Raw genomic sequence first — 14,998 nt, 5'->3', positions numbered from 1 at the left:
CTTAACAATGTATCCCTTTCACTGGTGTACAATCGGACGTGTTAATGTTGACAGACCAGCTGAACCTTTTAGTATTGGTAAATAGATTTTGTATGGTAAGTGGTTGTTTAACCGAGGGGAGCCTCTAAAGTTCATCTAAAGGTTTGCAGAGAGCGTTTCGTTGGTGGGTGTAGTAAGTCCTAGCTCTTTTTTGAAGATTCTAGATATGTCAAGTGTTGACTTCGTATCTTCACTTTTCTTAGCAGTTGTTACTAGCGAAAAGCTGTAGCTAACTTCTTGACAGCTGAAAGCAACACAAGACTTGGTTGCATACCTGTTCAGGAATTGCTGCATCTAGTTGACAGTTTCATGATGAAAAGCTATAGTCCTCTTTTTTATTTTTTATTTATTTATTTTTTTTAAGTGGGTGTAAAGAATCTTGACTTGACGAGAGATACTGAATTTGGGATTAATACAGAACCATGACTTGATGGGCTTGTTGTCACCTTTGGGATGGGCTGCCAGAGGTCTGTATGTTTTATTAGTGCAGTCTGAGCAAAGATCTTTTAATGTTATGTGTTTAACTGAGGCAGTGCACTGATCCATGTGGTCCTTTTTCAGAATCATCTTGAGAGCATTGCCAGGTTAAGTAATTTATTCAGAATAACTCAAAAAGTAGGTGAATGGAGGCGGAGGGAATCAAACTCTAGGCTGGCAGGAAGCCGCTTGTTAATAACTCATAAACTTAATGCTGTATGGCAAGTACCAGACATCTTGCATTCAGTTTGTTACTGACTGAGAATGCTGTAAGTAGAAATGACTGCAATGGACAGTCATTTTTTCATATGTACTTAGTAGGCAATTGATCTTTGAGGATGTTAAAAACCTAACCTTACATTCTTTACTCCTTGTGTTTTGCATATTAATTAGTCAAAGATGGGCTGAAAGATACTTTGGGGTATCAACATGTTTCCCCATCCATGAGGAACAGGATTGCTAAATTTGGGGGCAGATTTGCAGTTACTTATCCATATATCCACATTATGTATGAATAGAGTAAGAAAAGTGTTTAGCTTTCTGTTGAATGGAACTTCTGTGGAATGGAAGACTGTTTCATAGAAGTGGTATTGTCTGTGATGGGTGTGTGTCCATACAACACATTCTGTTTCAATTACAAAATAAATTGAGATCCCTTGAGTGGAAGTTTATGATACCATTGGACTTGTGAAACCATAATGGGTATGACAAAACAGGGTTTGTTGAAACTCTAAATATATGGCACAGGTCACCCCTTAGCAACCTGTATGATATTGAGAGGAGGGACAAGCCTTTGAGACAGTCTGTATAGTGTTTATGATTTAAGCCCTTGTTATATAGTGAGAAACTGTTGTGGTCATTCTTATAAGATGTTCCTTTAAGCATTTCTGCTTTGGTGATGGTGGTAATCTTATTTGCGCTCTGTGAAGAGTACTGTGCAGTTATGTTGCATTTCTTGTGGCTGGCAAACTTTACCGCTGCAGATGTTTCCATAGGTGCTAGTACTCATTCACAGATGTGTGCATTTGTACACCTTCTTTTATTTTGGGTGTACATTTCTCTGTAATTCAATCAGAAGTTAACAGTTTTAAACTTCTTTTGGTTTAATTTCTGTAAATACTTAGTGGTTTAATGATGCAGAAGGAAATTACACCAGTTAGTATTGTTTTTGTCTTTTTCTTTAAAGACTGGTGACTTCAACATACCAGAATTTTTCTCTCTTCGATTAATTTTGGTTACCTGTTTTGATAACATCTTTAAATGTGTTTGGAAATTAATTATTATTCCAATTGACCCAGCAACTATTGGAACTTTGCATCCTTGTTCCACTTTGCTCTAGTTTCTGCTTGTGTTTTATTAAATGTGTGTCAGTATACAGTACAATGTAGGCACTAGATGCATTAAGTATTTCAGAGAGTACTGCTGTAATTGTTCTTTTTATTCCAACTACATTATCTCTTTCTTGTTCTTAATAGTTTGTATTAATGATCCGTTGAGAAAACTACTGTCTCATCTTTCAGTAATTCTTTGTAGTTCGCTTCTAGCTGTCTTTGTTGTCTACTTGTGCATTGCAGTGTTAATATATTAGTCTTGCCATGTTAAAATCCATCAGTATACAAAACATTGCTAGTATGTGCCCCATCCAGCCACAAGGTGCATAATTGGTTCAGTCTTTGTTACAGAAGCTGCAATTGTCCATCTCCCATTTCTTTTGTATTGATTTTTGTGAATCACTTCATGCATATTCCACTATATGTTGAGCTGAATTTAATCTTTTTCATTCTTTAAAGTTCACCTTTTTAATAATTCTGCTGTCAAGTTGTCAGATTTTGGTTGGTTCAGTAGTTTGTGTTTGTAGATATTACTGTGAGACTTGTTATTTTGAGACTATGTAAGTACTTGTAAGAGTGGGATACTAGATGAGCTGCACATTGGGGGTTGTTTCATCAGCAGTGTTGGTGCATATGAACAATTAATACTAGATCTCTGTTCTATGCAGAAATGTGTTTTATTTGATGATTTGTGCTTATAACCAAAGGAGCTATATGTTAAGTGTATTAAAAATAGGAAATTATTTTTTTCACATTACAGATAAGCAAGTGTTGTGTGTATATATAAAATTGCATACCTACAGGTAGGTTTTTTGTGTGTGTGTGTGTGTGTGTGTGTGTGTGTGTGTGTGTGTGTATGTATATATGTGTATATATATATATATATATATATATATATGCACAAATATATATATATATGCACAAATATACATACATTTATATTATATAAAACATAGCTGCGTAAGTTTACTATTCTATGTACTTGGGCTTTTAAACTGCTTTCTCTTATTAAAGATGTATAGTAAGCACTTGAGTGTTTGTTCAAGAAGTCATGGTAATCGTATATTATTGATGTTTGTTTATGTAAGTTATGTAGTGCTCTTGATATCCTTTCACCCATTCCAGTCTGTCCGCAACTCTCCTCATAGTTAATAAACGTGGGGAGAGGATTACTGTCTCAAATCTTTCAAGACACCAGAGTATTTTTTGCCATCAGGATTCTTTGGATATTTTGGGTCCTGTAGGCTGTTATTGTATTCACCTCTTTAGGCAGCTCTCTGCTAGTACTTTCATTGTCATCTATTTTTTTTTCTTTCTCTGATGCCTTTCATATAGAAGCCCATTCAGCTGTGGATAAAATTACAACAAATGAAAAATATGTTGGTAATTGAGGGCAGAATGTGTAGATGTCACAGCACCTGTGATGTTGTTTTCTCCTGAGTAATGTGGATTCTGAGAGTTTCTGCAAAGATTTATGCTGTTGTTTGTTGACTGAGATAACCCACCAGTCCCACTGGATCATATTTAGACTCTGCATGGGATTTACCACCAAGCATGTACAATAGAAGTGAAATTATACAATCTTAAAGTTTAATTTACAGGCATTTAAGACATTAACATGTTAGATAATGTAAAGAGATATTACTGCATTAGAGTAGTACATTCAGGAGATGTGCAAAGTATTTAGTTTGTCTGCCAAATATTTTGCTTTGTGTTTTTTTTTTTTTTAAAAATAGAAAAAAAAATTCCGGATCCAGGTATTCATGTTAATGTAAAGAGTGAAGGAAAGAATTAGGAGGTAAGGTGGCAGAAGGGAGTGAGAAGTAGCTGAAAAAAATGTTAGGAAATAAGTGAAGTGGAAGCAGTTAAGGTGAGCGGGAGCAGTTTAGGTGAAAAGAAAGTGAAGTGTTTCATGTAATTAGAAAAAGTAACTGGGATAATCTTCCATACTGAGTGCAAGTTTAAGGAAGTTATAGTAGAGCAAGTGAGAGGGCTGCTTTGTGAGGAGTTACAATGGGCCTACATGAATGGGTAGGGTTTTTTGTAGTTTCTTTCAGAAGTTATGAAATAATAGCATGAATTGTGTATGTTCTCATGTGGGTCAGTCAGGGAGGACATATGGTTTGTGCATTACGATTCAAATGAACTTGTAGGTGTGGAATGAATGCAGAGAGTGAAAGAAGTGGTCATAGCAGAAGAGTGGTCCTTTTTCAGCATGGTGCTCTGATGTTTTTTTGTGACAGGATTATAACTTGTATGTTGTCTGGGATATACGCTGAAGGGTGTTTAGATGGTTTTTAGATGGTTTTTAGTGTGGCAGAGGCTATACTTGGCACTCCATATTCTAGTTTGGGAAGGAGGACCCCTTTGCCTTTAGTAACTGTGGATGGGGGGGAAAAGAAAGCGAGAAGTCTTTCTGGCTCAGAAGGGAAGTTTTGTTACTTTTTGACTTTGTAACTTGAATATGGTGTAAAATGAAAAGATAAGCCCTGTATCTTGCAGCAGGGTCGTGATTGCAAGGAAGAGTGCATTCAGGCAGCAGTTGTAGAACCTACTCGATTAAAGCAGGGCACCTTGAGTTGGTGTTGTGTATTAACAGGACAGAATATGGTAACTGCTTGGGTCCACATGGGAGGGGCAACAGAAATAAAGGAGATGCTATTGTAGACTTCTGTATGCCAAATGGCTTGATGGTTCAGCAAGAGAGACAGTCCTATCTCTGAGTGCTCAATTTACAACTCAGACTGCCTCATAGTAAGGAAAGTGCAGTGGGGTAGAATCCGAGACTGTAAAGTTATGCCCCAGTGAAACAGTTGGCCCACAGCATAACTGGTGACCACATCAGCTGCAAGCAGTAGTCTGAGAAGGCTGTAAGTCAGTGGAGACTAGGTTGAAGACCTAGAAGTTATCTGGAGTTAAAGCATAAGCGCTGCCACAGCCCTGAGTATTTCCTGTATCAGAAGTGGAAATAGGTAGAGTCACAGAAGAATGGCGGCATTTTAAAACCGCACGTGTGAAGACTACAGAAATAGATAAACGTCCGACTCAGGTTTGGAAATAAGGTACGAAAGGAAAGACAAACCAGAAGGAAAACTAGTTGGCTATCAAAGTAGTCACAGTAGCAAAGAACAAGGCATAAGAGACATTCTAGCCACTTTCCAGAAGCAGGTAATATGATAACAAAGAAACTCAGTAATGGTTGTGACACCCCAACACTGGCCCAGTAATCAAGGAGCTTCAAGCCTCATCACCTGCAACAGTGGGGGGAGTACACACAAAGTAAAGTGCAATTTCCCTTAAGAGCACACAGAGACTACAGTCAATCTGGGGCTGGTTCACCTGCTTTCTTCAGTACCCGGTAAGACTCCCGACTGGCACAGCTATAGAGTTGAGATCTCAACCGAGTGGCCAAGTCAAGACCTCCAGCACCATCTCTGTCCAACCAGTGCTTTGTCCCTGCCCCAGTAGCTGGCACACACACTCTGAGATTTGATTTACACACACACACACACACACACACACACACACACACACACACACACACACACACACAACTGGGAAAGGCTGGCAGGTTTACTAGCTTATGCCCCCTTTTGCACTGACTATAAGGTAGTTATCTCTGCCACAAGCCAACTCTTATTGGCTACTTTAAGGCCCTTGGCAAAGGGTGTCAATCCTACTGTGTATGTTACAGTTAATCCAAATGGCAGTTTGACCAAGAGCAAGGCTGTTAGGAGTGACCTGCAAAATGTCACCAAATAGATGTGTAAGAACTCTAAGAAGATAGTTCATCCGATACGTCATAGAGTGGCATCTTAGAATCAGTAGCTCCTATAACCACTGATACTCCTCCACCTAATCAGCAAGCCCTATTAGACCATGTGAGTGGTAACAACTTGGGAGCTAGACCAAAAACCACGTTAATGGGCATGGAACGTTTTTTACCCTACCCGACAAAGATACGTACAGCGTCTCAAACAAGGTCCAACAGCCAAGGGCACCGAAAAAGGAAGTATTCGGGAGGGAATTCAGAAACCAGATGCCTAACAAGGAACTGAATTCTCTAGTTAACTTTTTGGATTACGAATTAACTTCAGCTGATGCATCACTGTTGAACAAAGGTTTGTCTTTCATTCCCTCCCAAGATAGTGACTTGAGTGGTATTCTCATGGACATGAGAATGTTTGGGCGCACTGTTGCGCTAAAATTAATGTTTAAAAATGATACTTGTGCTGTTTCATATAATGGCAATAGATTGAAACGTAAAAGTTCTTTTTGTTCCTAAAGTACCGACACGTGGAATGTTTTATAAAGATGTGTGAAAGAGATTTATATAATTATTTTAGTACACAGACACGTAGATGCTCTTATTATAATTTAGATATAGAAGAACAAGCATCTTTATCTTCTCTTCAAAAGAATGCCAATATATCTATTAAACCAGCAGATAAGGGTGCGGGGACTGTGTTGCTCAACACAAAGGATTATGATAAAGCAATGATAGAGATGCTACAAGGTATTAATACATATACAAATATTGATGATGATTGTTATAAAAATATTGTGAAACAAATATGTGATTTATATGATCTCCTAATGTGTAGACAGATTATGAACTATATACCTATCTACTAGTTGAGTCTCCATTGATTCCGTATATAAAAGGACGACCCAAAGTTCATAAAAATGTTTTTCCACCCCCAATGCGCCCTATTGTGACAGGAGGGGGATGGATAACCGAGACAATGTCTATATATTGAATCTATGCTAGGACCTCTAGTGAGGAATATTCCCACTATTTTAAAAGATACTTATCAGTTATTAGAGGAATTGGATCAATTTTCTAAACAGTCATTACCATCAGGATGTCTTAGTCACCTTAGATGTCAAAAGCTTGTTCACTTCCATACCTAATGAATACGGAATGGAAGCTATTGGAGATATTCTAAATGAAACTAATACATTTAATAACCGTGAACAATTGTTAATTTGTACATTACTGGATATCGTTTTATCCAATAATGTTTTCATGTTTAGTGACAATTTGTATTTGCAAAAATGGGGTGTCGCTATGGGCACCCCATGCACAAATACCTATGCAAACCTTGTAGTATACTTTTGGGAGACGGTGTTTTTATTTAATAGTAATTACTATTCACATGTGCTTCTATATAGACGGTTTGTGGACGATATCCTATTGATATGGGATGGTGATACTACTACCTTGCATGATTTTGTTAGATGTTTAGAATCCATGACAAATTTTTTGAATTTTACTAGGTTGCATTCAACTCTGAAGATTTATTTGGATAGTTATTTCAAAAGATGTACAAGGTTTTTTTGTCCACTGGTCTATATTGAAAGCCATGTTGGAAAAACGCTTTATTACATTTTAGAAGTATGCATCCTAGATTAGTTTTTCCTAATATTGTTAAGAGTCAATTTTATAGACTTAAGAGGATTTGTACAGATGCCATAGAGCTCAATAAACAGATTATATGTAAAGTCTATTTTTGGAAAGGGGATATAGTAAACCCTTGCTTGATCGAGTAAAAGAAACTTGTCTTTATGGACACTAACAAAATGGAGAGGAGGATACAGAAGACTGGAAGTTACTATAATAGATACACTAGGAATACTAATATAGTCTTTACCACTAGATATACAAATGATAACAGAAACAGTCAATCTAATTAAAAAGAATTGGCATGTTCTTACAGTGGATTCTACCACATTGGACATCGTATGGAAATTCCCTAGATTTAGCTATAGTAATAGTAAGAATCTTAAGAGACTTTTATGTATAGATGATAATATTGATGTTAAGAAAAAAGAAGGTAAGAAAGAGCTAGATTTTGGGACGTTCCCTTGTGGTCGATGCGATATGTGTAAAGAAATAGATACACAATTGTTTTGTCATCCTGTTCTGGGTTTATAAGTTTTTACCAAAGTTTTATGCTACATTTGACGATAGCAATTTGATATATCTTGCAACATGTACTTCTTGTCCTTGTTTTTACGTGAGCATGACATCAAGGAGACTGAAAGATAGGGTATATAACCATGTATATGATCTAAAACTATCTAATCAACAAAATGCACTTGCAAAACATATAGCTATTGAGAGAGATCATCATTTTAGGTTTAGAGTATTACAGTTGGTAACTGAAAATAAAAGTGGAGGTGATGGAATGAATTATTTAGAACTACAACAGCAGAGTTATGTTGGATATTTAAATTGCGTGCACATATGCATCCGGGTCTAAAATAACTTTGTGAGTATTAAATCGGTATTAGAAGCACGAGCACGTAAATGAATGTAATTGAGTAGATCTTGAAAATATATAGATTCATATACACACTCCCCCTTTTATGAAGTAAGGAAACTATTTATGAATTGTGATACATATTTCTAATATATATTCAGCAAGGCTTTATCATGCTTTCCCCATGTTCATGGTTTATTTATAGTATATTTGATATAATATATTATATTTTTTATATCTCTAGATTTAGAGTTATTAAATAGTGTTTTGATATGTGTCATGATGTAACAGAATGTTCTGCTATAAGCCTAGTTGATTAGTTGTCTATTTAGAATATAAAGTTGTATCAAACTGAATTATAGGGTTTAATTGAATGATTGTTCTTAATGGTTTTTAATATGCATGTGATAGTATATAAGATGATGAGATGAATTGTTTGTTTTTGTAAGATCTGAAGAAGCGTGCTTGTTGGCACGCGAAAGCGCTCATCTTTGTGTTTAAACAATAAATTTATTTTATGGTTTTCGTGGTGGTCTGTCCTGTCTGCTATACAAGTACGCTAAGAACTTAAATATGTCTTAGAATGATCAGCCGCAAAGGTAGGTTTCAATATATTTAATAATAAAAGAACAAGAAAATACTCAGTAAATCATCACAGTAACTTCAGAGTTCAAAAATTTATTTATGTATTTTTGTTGACCAGGAATGTCCACTGGGCTGAAATGAGCCCATTTTCAGTGGAGGCTTGGGGAGAAAAACTCCATAACATTATACAAGAAAATATAAATTTGTTTAACGAGTTATCAAACTGTAGTTGAGTTACAAAAAGAGTATTAATAAACAAGTGTAGCCAACATGTAGCTGAGTTAGAGTATTAATCAGGAGAATCACTTAGGACATTATACACTTATATGGTTAAAAGTTATTGAAATCAGCTTTAATTCATGGCAAAGGTATCCAGTATGTCAAGAATTTAACAGAGAGGACAGATAAGCCATACACATATTTATTTATTTTTATTTATTTATTTATTCCAGTTTGATTACCGGGGAGGTCCACTGGGCTTGGGGGGTGGGGGGCATTTTCAGTGGAGACCCGGGGAGAAAAGCTCCACAGCACAACATTTACTTACACAAATAGCTTCAAAGACCGTTTGTATTACAAACGGGTTGCATTCAAAAAAAAGAAGAAGAAAAAACAGTTTGTTCAGGAGAAAAAAAGACAGGCATATAGCATAATAGCTAGATTTTACTGTTTAGTTACATATACAATCTACATTTGAGAGCAAGGTTAGGAAGGTAAGAAGGTTATCCAGGAGTGAAGGGGAGGAGAGCTTGAGAGGTGTGGGCTGAAGAGTACAGTTGCATTTCCAATTTAGATAGAGGTAGGAATGAAGTTGAGTTTTAAAGTTATTAAGGTTGTCACAGGTCCTCAGTGTGGAGGGCAGAGCATTCCATTTTTTAGCTAGGGAAAAGGATAACAGAAGCTGACCAGCTGGGCGCTTGGGTTTTTGAACGGTAATCAGGTTTTTGTAGGTAGATCTAAGGGATCTGAGGGGGATATATGGTTGTAGTATATTGGATAGTGCAGGGCAGCTAGTGGGTTGGAACAATAATTTGTGGGCTGTGGTGATTTGGAGAAAGTCAAGTTGATTGGGGAGTTCAAACCAGTTTAATGCGTGAAGAGAGGTGCAGTGATGAGAGGAGGATTAGGCATTGGTGACGAATCTGGGGATTTTATTGTTACATACTTCCAGTTTGGAAGTAAGTGCGGAAGGTAAATTAGTGAGCAGAGGGGCGCCATACAGTAGAGAGGGAAGGAGATAGGTTGTGGTAGGAGAGAGGAAGTGGTTGTTTCTGTAAAGTAGGCCAAGTTTAAGTGTTTTTTCTTGATGTTTAGCTGGATATGAGTGTTAAATTTTAGGTGCTCATCAGTGGTGACACCAAGAAGTTTGGTGGAGGGTACGTTCTTGATTGTGGAGTTGTTAAGGCTGGTAATTTGAAGTGTTTTTATCAAGAAGGGAGGATTTTGAGGGAGAGAATAGAAGGATCTTAGTTTTGTTGTCTTTTAGTGAAAGGTGATTTGGGAGCATCCAGTTTTTTCAGAAATTGGAGCTCTGTTAGGTTAGTGGCATAGCAGATCAAAGTGGAATCATCAGCGTATTGTGCAATTTTGGTATTAGGTATGACTTTGTGGAAGTCATTAATAAAGATATTGAATAGCAGTGGGCCAAGTATGGAACCTTGGGCTACTCCAGTGGGGGTAGGAAGGAAATTGGAGGTGGCCTGGTCCCATTTCATGGCTTGGGACCTGTCAGAAAGATAGCTGGAGAACCATGGGAGAGGTTGAGATTAGAGAGATGGGTTTAGTAGGTCGGTATGGGAGATGGTATCAAAAGCTTTAGATAGGTCCAGCAGAATAGAGGATACCATATTACCAGAGTCACGGGGTAAATTGACAGAATGTAAGAAGGAGAGAAGGGTGGAGTTGGTACTGTGTCCTGGGTGGAAGCTGTTTTGGGTAGGAGAGAGTAGCTGGTGTTTGGTAAGGAATGGCAAGAGCTGCAGGTGGATGCATTTTTCAAAAAGTTTGGAAATTGGGGAGAGGATGGCTATGGAGCAGAAATTGGAGACGTTACAGTTTTTGCCACCCTTGTGGAGTGGAAGAATAAATGCAGTACGCCATAGTTTGGGTACATGGGATTCAAGTAGTGATCTATTGATCAGGATGCTGTTAGCCTCAGATGTTATTGCTCTGCCTATCTTTAGGAAGGAGGAAGGGATGCTGTCAGGGGCATTGGAGCAAGGCTTTAGTTTACAGAGAAGTTTCTTTATTAGGTTTGTGGAGATGGGGTTTGAATTTGAAAGAAGGGGGGGAGAGGAGGGAGGGGAAGATTAAGCAGGGAGGGGTGGAGGGTTATTGTTGGTAAAGGTCTTGGTTAGCTCAACGATAGAAGAGGTGAAGAAGGTATTGAACAGAGAGGCAATTTCAAGGTCAGATTTGCTGGTGTCAGGACTGGGGTTGTTTTTTGTACCTGGCCTAAGGAGGGAATTAATAGAGTTCCAGAACTGTTTGGGGTTTTTTGCATGATTTGCTTGTAGTTTTTTGTAGTAAGACTTTTTATCTCTAATGACTTGTTGTTTTTTTGGAAAGGATTCTCAGCTGTTTATATTTAAGCAAGATTTCTGGCTGTTTGTATTGGAGGTAGGCTTTCCAGGTTTTATCCCTTTGTAGCATAATGTTTGGTGAGCCATGGGGTGGTCTTAGTTTTAACTCTTTTTGTTCTTATTGGAGCTAGGGAGTTGAGGACCATTACGAATGTTGAATTGAAATGGTCAACGGCTGCATCTAATGGTAGAGTTTTTAGGGGGTTCCAGTTAATTAGTTTAAGGGAGTCAGAGAATGTAGTAGGGTTAAAGTTAGGTTACGAGTATGAGGTGTACTGGTGAGAGTGTGGGGAAGTGGGTGTAGCTCGAAGGGTGAAGGCAGGGAGGTGGTCTCCTAATGGCTCAGGAATAACACCAGATTTTATGATTTTGTTAGGTCTAGTAATGAAGTTAGTAAGTTGAGTGAAGTTAAATAGGTTGATTGTTATGGTGGGATTAGGGTTAATGATTTTTTTTCCCAGTCAATATTTACGTCTCCCATAATGTAGGTTTATAACTTAATATTAGAGGAGGTCCAGGAGAGGATGTCTTCCAGGGTATTGGTGGTGTTACCAGGAGGAATATAGAGTGAAATGATGCAGATGCTTTTATGGTTGTTTATTTTTAGTAGGCCAGTTACAAGTTCAGCATTATTGAAAGAAGGGATGGGATTAGGGTAAGGAGTGATTGACAAGTGGTTGGAGTAGATTAAAGCTACACCACCACCTCTTCTACTTAGACGGTCAGATCGGAGAGAATGAAATCCAGGGGGAAGGAGTTCGGAGTCTCTTATGTGAGGTTTTAGCCAGGTTTCAGAGATGGCAACAATGTCAGGTAAGTTGTGATTGAGCCAGGCATGAAAGAGGGCTAATTTATTTTTTAAGCTTTGGGCGTTGATGGCAAGGAATTTGAGGTATTTACTGGTGGTATTGTTATTGGTGCTGGGGTGGTTTGTTGGAGAAAAGTTTGTTCCTGGATTGGGGTGAATGTCGCCGGCTAAGCAAAGGTAATTGAGATGGGGAATAAGTTTAATTAGGTTTGTACTTGGATAGAAGTGGCTGGTAGTGAATGGGTTTAGGTTTGTAGTATTTTAGTGGTGCTTGGGGAAAAGTTTTACTTTTAAGAGAAGGTTAGGGTGTGAGGGAACTAAAGAGGCAGAGATGTATACAATTATATAGTACACTTTAGGCAAATAGACTGAGCAGAATAGCTTATGTAGTATGCATAAAATAAGCATGGGTAACTACACTACACTATTGTTCGTTATCTTGTGAGGCAAATAGGGTAAAGGAGGATTTTTAAAGGTGACACCCGAGAAGGAAAAAAGAGATGAGTATAGGTTAAAAAGGGCTTCAATAGGCATATCAGGTTGTCGGGGAATTGGAGATGGTACATGGGCAGAGCCATTGAGAGGAAATATATTCATGTAAGGACTTTTTGAATAAGGGGGCGCTATTAATGGTCTTGAGAGAAGGTGGAAGAGCATTCTAGTGTTTGGCTACAGTGAAAGAGTAGGGATTCTGATCTGTGGGGAGTTTTGGCCTATTTACTTGGATAAGCGATTGATTTTCAAATCTGAGATGCCTTTTTGGTTGATAGAGAGTTAGAAGGGAGATGAGGGCTGGGCATTCTTGTGGTTAGAATTTAATTTTGCGTGCGGTGGATATTGTGTGCTTGTGAGATGTTGTGGGAGTTCAAGTCCGTTCAAGGATTGTAAAGAGTGGCAGTGATGGGAAGAATATTTTGCATTTGTCACAAACTAAGCAATTTTGTTGTAGCAGGATTCCATCTTTGGTTTTAAGCAGGTCTGCATGTTTGTAAGAACAAGGGCACCACAGAGGAGAGATGGTAGGAGAAAAGTCTGGGCAAGTGTTTTTCTAGTGGAGTAATTTACAAAGTGTTTGTTATAAAGGGTCCTGAGTATTTGGTGTGTTTTTTTGATGTTGTGGACTTATTGGTCAAATGTTAAGTTGTCTACAGTAATGCCGAGTAATTTGGTATTGGGGATTACCTCAATGGCAGTTTTGTTAGATGAGTAGATGGTGAAATTTGATTTGTTAAGAGTGGAGTTCTTTTGGGTGTAAAGATCAGGAGTTTGGTTTTGCCAGGGTTAAGGGCAAGGTGGTTATTGGTCATCCAGAATTCATTAATGGAAAAAGCATTTTGGGTCATAGTCAGAAGTTCTGTTTCTGAGGTGTTGGAGCAGATAATAGTATAATCATCTTCATATTGTACTACGGATCCATGAGTGATAGCAGAGTGAAAGTTGTTAATGAAGATACTGAAAAGAAGGGGTCCCAAGACTGATCCTTGGAGAACACCTGTGGCAGTAATGAGAAAAGGTGAAAGGGAGTTTAGGCATTTAGTAGATTGTCTGTTTGTAAAATAGTTGGAAAACCAGTCAGGTGTGAGAGCTTAGAAAGGAGGAGAGAATGGGAGATGGTATCAAAGGCCTTTAGAGAGATTGAGGAAAAGTGCAGAGATTAGTTTGCCATCATTGCGATGGTGGTTGATCGTGTTCAAGAAGGAAAGGGGAGCAGTTGTGCTGTGTCCAGGTCAAAACCCATGATGAGAGGTGGAATGGAGTTTGTTTTGGAGTAGATAATTCATGAGTTGAGTTTGAATGCATTTTTCCATTATTTTAGAGATGGGAGATAGTATGGCAGTAGGGCAGAAGTTAGAGATGTCTGTGTTGTTGCCTCCTTTATCTAGAGGTTTTTTTTCCAGACTGAGGGTACATAGGATTCTTGGATAGATCTGTTTTGAGAATACTGATGTGGTAGCTGATGTATCTGACTGACATTTGTAGGTACTCGGGGGGGGGGGGGGTAGATTATCTACGGCGGTGCTACCTGGTTTGAATTTTGAAAGGTGCTTAGTTATGGTGGCAGTAGGTATAGTTGAGAAGGTAAAAGACTGGGGAGAAGAATTTGTTGATGAGAAATGAGCTATTGGGTTGTTGTTATGAGTAGTTTGTGGAAAGGTGGCACCTAGTTTGGCTGTTTGTGGAAAGGTGGCACCTAGTTTGGCTATGGTGTCTAGAAAGTAGGAGTTTGACAAGTGAAGAGAGTTTGGCAGGGGTTTTGTCAGGATTTGGGCAGAGGTTGCTTTTGGTGCCTGGGTTTAGTAGAGTAGAGTGGAGTTCCAGAATCTTTTTGGGTTATGATTACAGTCATTTTGGAGACCGAGGTAGTATTGTTTTTTTATACTTTATGATTAGACGTTTAACTTGGTTTTGGAGCTGTTTTGAAGAGTTGGAGTTAATTGAGTTTTTACTTTTCTGACCTTTTTTCCATGTTGTCTCTTGTAGTCATAAGTTATTCGGTTTCTGTAGTAAGCCAGATTGCATGATTTTTCATTCTCTTGTTTTGAAGGGGGCCATTCTGTTGAGGATGTTTAGGAATGTTGAACAGAATAATTCAACAGCTTTGTCGAGTGGAAGGGATTTTAGTATATTCCAGCTGATTTTACTCCGTGTTTCAGTGAATTTGTGTGGTCAGAGTTAGCTAACTTTCTAGTGGGTTTGTATTGGTGATGGTTCAGGGTTGTGGATGTGTTGCATGTTATGTAGGGAGGCCGATGGTTCCTGCTGAAGTAATTTTGTTAGGGTCAGAGACTAAGATCCAGTCATGAATGGAACCACTCTTGTTTCTGGGTCAGGTTATGCTAGTGATGAGCTGAGTGAAGTTATAGAGATTGGTGGATACATTGGAAAGAGGTAGTTGTGTGAACTAGACAG

At 38.2% G+C, this 14,998-nt stretch overlaps 1 protein-coding gene across 1 annotated transcript in view; it reads left to right on the top strand.

The window, feature by feature from the left end:
- Positions 1-14,998, top strand: part of MAD1L1 (mitotic arrest deficient 1 like 1) — a 4,750,917-nt gene that overhangs the window by 400 nt on the left and 4,735,519 nt on the right. The gene's annotated exons all lie outside the window — the stretch shown is intronic.

The sequence above is a fragment of the Protopterus annectens genome, chromosome 12.part0, assembly GCF_019279795.1.
Source record: "Protopterus annectens isolate FY-2018-M chromosome 12.part0, PAN1.0, whole genome shotgun sequence".
Taxonomy (NCBI): Eukaryota; Metazoa; Chordata; order Ceratodontiformes; family Protopteridae; genus Protopterus; species Protopterus annectens.
This window is presented reverse-complemented; position numbering and strand designations above follow the sequence as displayed.